Consider the following 4,834-nt stretch of genomic DNA (forward strand, 5'->3'; position numbering starts at 1 on the left):
GGGTTACCTCAGATTACAACAGGATCTGGACCAGATGGGCTGAGAAGTGGCAGATGGAGTTTAATTCAAATAAATGTGAGGTGCTGCCTTTTGGGAAAGCAAATCTTAGCAGGACTTATACACTTAATGGTAAGGTCCTAGGGAGTGTTGCTGAACAAAGAGACCTTGGAGTGCAGGTTCATAGCTCCTTAAAAGTGGAGTCGCAGGTAGATAGGATAGTGAAGAAGGCGTTTGATATGCTTTTCTTTATTGGTCAGAGTATTGAGTACAGGAGTTTGGAGGTCATGGTGCAGCTGTACAGGACATTGATTAGGGCACTGTTGGAATATTGCATGCAATTCTGGTCTCCTTCCTATCGGGAAGATGTTGTGAAACTTGAAAGGGTTCAGAAAAGATTTACAAGAATGTTGCCAGGGTTGGAGGAACTGAGCTACAGGGAGACGCTGAACAGGCTGGGGCTGTTTTCCCTGGAGTGTCAGAGACTGAGGGGTGATCTTATAGAGATTTACAAAAGTATGAGGGGCATGGATAGGATAAATAGACAAAGTCTTTTCCCTGGGGTCGGGAAGTCCAGAACTGGAGGGCATAGGTTTAGGGTGAGAGGGGAAAGATATAAAAGAGACCTAAGGGGAAACTTTTTCACGCAGAGGGTGGTACGTGTCTGGAATTAGCTGCCAGAGGATGTGGCGGAGGTTGGTACGATTGCAACATTTAAGAGGCATTTGGATGGGTATATGGATAGGAAGGGTTTGGAGGGATATGAGCCGGGTGCTGGCAGATGGGACTAGATTGGGTTGGGATATCTGGTCGTCATGGACGGGTTGGACTGAGGGGTCTGTTTCCATGCTTTACATCTCTATGACACTATGACTCTATCTCAATGTCTTATGCCTCGATTTACCTGAGATTCTACGCGCAGAAGAGACAGCCCTGAGTCGCTCCACGGTCAAACTTTGATGGGATTCAAATCCTCATAATGTGATCATCTCGAGGTAAACTTTCATTGAGTTTGCTGTTCGAAAATTCCTGCTGCTTAATATCCCATTTACAGAGTTTACGAACGAGAATCCCTCACTGTCAGTACAGGATAGGAACTCAGAAGGGACATATATCTTTTCTTTTGATTTTAATTTGCTATGTTTAAATCATGCCATCTATCCCCTTATAAAAGGAAAGCTGTGTGTGCCTCCTGGTGAACAGTGTCCCCTCTAAATATGATTGTCGTACCGAACACTGTCCCAACAAAGATAATGGACTATCAGCAAAACAATGCAAAAAAAAAAGCAGATGCTGGAGATTTCAACCACAAATAAAGCTTTCTCAGAAAATTCGGCAGGCCAGCTGCAGGAAGAAAGCAGACTTAACATTTCAATCCCAGTGTCTGATGAAAAAATCATTAACTATTTTTTTTCTCTCGGGGACTGATGTTGATAGAGCTGCTGACGTTTGCCAGCGATTTCTGTATTTGTTCCCGGCCTAACCTCCTGTGGACAGCAGCCCTTATTGCTTTTGCTACATGCAGAGATCAGGTAGTTTCTAATTGCCACACTACAAACCAATCGACTCCCATAGTTAACTCGACTATAAATCCTCAAACTCAGCTTACTGTAATGACTCTATTCCTTTTTCATCTTTTCCGATGATGCCAACTTAGAAAGGGAGCCTGTGAAATGTCCATGTTCTTCCTTAATTGTGGATTGTCCAGCATCATAGATAACAGGGCCCTCAACAGGTCCGGGTCACCTCCAGCACTTCAGCCCTCACTCCCTGTCCTCATGGTTCCCATCACCCTCATCCAGCATCCTGTCAGTATACACATCCAATTCATCATTAGACGCCATTTGTGCCACCTTCAGCGGCATTCCACCTCGAGACATATGTTCCCCTCCAGTCCACTGTCAGCCTTCTGCAAGGATCGTCCCAACTAGCATATCCTGATCCCCTCCTCCTTCACACTCAAATGCCCTCCAATGCCCTGTGGCAACTTCCTCTGCAACAGCAGATGGAGTAACGTTTGCCTGTTTACATCCATCCTCCTCAGAATCCAAGGGCCCAGACACGCAATCTCGGTGAAATAACGTTTTGCCTGCACTTTACTCAACCGAATCTGTTGCATTTGTTGTTCACAATATGGCCTCCTAAACAGTGGGGAAAGCGAAGTGGAGACTACTCTGTCCGCTAGAAGATCCCGAATTTCCAGTTGCCTGCCACTGTGATGCACTATCGTGTTCCCTGGCCAATATCTGTATCTGCGGCTTGGAGCAATGCTCATCCTCAAGTCAGTGCAATATTGAGAGCAGCACCTCATCCTCCACTTGGGAATCCTGCAGCCTTCTGGACTCAATGTTGAGCTCAACGATTTTCAGGCTTGAGAAACCTTCACATGTGCTTACCCCAGACTACATCTGCTCGGGATGCCATTCCATAGAAAACGAGAAAATTGAGGAAGCTGTAAATCGGATTTTATTACCTACAGCGTGGAAACAGGTCCTTCGGCCCAACAGGTCCACACCGACACTCCAAAGAGTAACCCACCCAGACCCATTCTCCTAACTTCCCCTAACTATTGTACCTAACACTTTAGGCAATCATGGCAATTCACCCTCATCTGCACATCTTTGGATCGTGGGAGGAAACCTGAGCACCCAGAGGAAACCCGCGCAGACAGAGGAGGCAAATGTGCAAACTCCACACAGTCGCTCGAGGCTGGAATCGAACCAGGTTCCCTGATGCCTTGAGCCACCATGACACCCCACAAAAAATGGAAGTTGCTGAAAAAGTTAAGCAGGTCTGGAAGCATCTGTGAAGAGAATTCAAAGTTAATGTTTCGAGCCCTGTGATACTTCCTCAGACCTGATTCACAGTTGCTGCCAGACCTGCTGCGTTTTTCCATCAACTTTATGTTCTTGTTGGTGTTGTTATCACACAGTCTGCTCTAACATACCGCCCATCGTCAGGCACTAATTCGCCTCGAATAGCTGTTCAATCTCCCACTCGTTGTTTTAACTCCTTATTTCTCTCATCTCTCCCTTTAGTCTCAATCTCCACTGACTGTTTACTCCTTTGCCCTTCCCACCACATTATGTTCTGCACGAAATCCAACCTTTTTCGAGTATGCATAAGTTCTGCAAAAGGCTCACCGAACCTGATGAATTAACACTGACCTCTCTCCCCATGATTCTGCCGTACCTGCCTGAGACTTTCAACCAATTTCTGTGTTTTTTTTAATCATTCTTAGCATTCTCAGTTCTTTCAGAATGTATATAGTTTCCAAATTGGATCTGGCGCCATGCAATAGATACTTGTGAAGATTCCCGGTCCACGATGTCTCCATTTCCCTCCCGCTCTCTGCTGTTTCACTATATTTCTGTTCTCCTTCATTTCTCGCACTCTCGCATTAGTTATGACGTAGCACTTGAGTGGCAAATTAGTCACGTGCCGTAGCACTGACAGCGCCCCTCCCTCCTCCCACCTTCGCTTCCTTTAGTGAGGGAACCAGATGCCTCCAGTCGATCACCCAGGCGCCATTGTGATGTCAGATTACGCAGGATCTGGAGTCCAATGGCTGCGCTGCATTTGGCAGCTGATGAAGCCCGGCTGAAAGGGCGGGAGACTGGGGCTGGGTTGAGGGTGGGGGGTAGGTTTAACGAGAACACGCTGGTGGGTTCTTTCCTGTGGAAAGACTAGGATATCGGCTGTGATCCTTGGACAGCAGGAATTCTGATGCTATATGGAAAATGATTCATCCGTTCTGCAGAAGGGTCACTGGACTGAACTCTGATTTCTCTCCATTGATAGTACCAGACATGCTGAGCTTCTCCAGCAATTTCTACTTTCCTTTACAATTGACACTTCTTTTCCCAATTCTCGTCTACAGAGAGAGTAGTTGAATAAATCTGAACCACACTGCGAACCCCAGACTTTGATGTTTATTCATAAATAATGTTTAAAAAGCTATAATCAGAACAATGTTCTGAACAGCTACACCAATATCAAATTGATCTTTGGTATGAAATCTACAATTTAGTGTCTGAAAAAATCGGCTCATTACCATCTTCAATGAGAAAGAGATGAATAATCTTTGTTTACATTTCTCATTTTCATGCATATTCTACACTAAGGAATTGACATGACCCACCAGAAACAAGGTAAATGGCAATTGATGTAGAATTGAGTGTGTCTGAATGTTATGCTTCCCGCCTGGTATAGAAATCCCCATAGCATGACATTAGTGATAAATTCACCATGAGCGAAAGTCAGAAATCTGAGCAAAGTTCAGAAATGACAGCTCCCTTAATCATTTTCCTTCACTCCATTATGAATATTGAGCTTACTGAAGATGAGTTTTTCAAAAAGTGATGAGGAGTAGTAGAGGCTTTGTAAATGGATTTCAGCAAGGCGTTCAACAAGTCCTTGCATGGTCGATTCACCCACTAGATTTACTCATATCGCGTCCAGGGAGAGCTAGCAAATTGGATACAAAATTGGCTTGAAGGTAGGAAACCGATATTGGTGGTATAGGGTTGTCTGTCAGCCTGGCGGACTGTGACCAGCGGTGTGCCATAAAGATCGGTGCAGAGAAGGGGTAAGCTTTACTAAGTTTGCAGATGACACGTCGAAATCTGTGAAGTAGACAGTGGACAGTGAAAAGTTTATCTCTTCGTAGAACGGGACATTCATCAGGTGAAGTAATAGACCGAAGACTGGCAGATGAAGTTTAATTTACCTGAATGTAAGGTGTTGCATTTTGGTTGGGCAAATTAGACTAGGAATTATCCAGGTCGATGTGCTTATTGATTTAATCTATGGATGAGTGCCATGCCTCTAGGAATTC

The sequence above is a fragment of the Chiloscyllium plagiosum genome, chromosome 44 (genome assembly GCF_004010195.1).
Source record: "Chiloscyllium plagiosum isolate BGI_BamShark_2017 chromosome 44, ASM401019v2, whole genome shotgun sequence".
Classification (NCBI taxonomy): Eukaryota; Metazoa; Chordata; class Chondrichthyes; order Orectolobiformes; family Hemiscylliidae; genus Chiloscyllium; species Chiloscyllium plagiosum.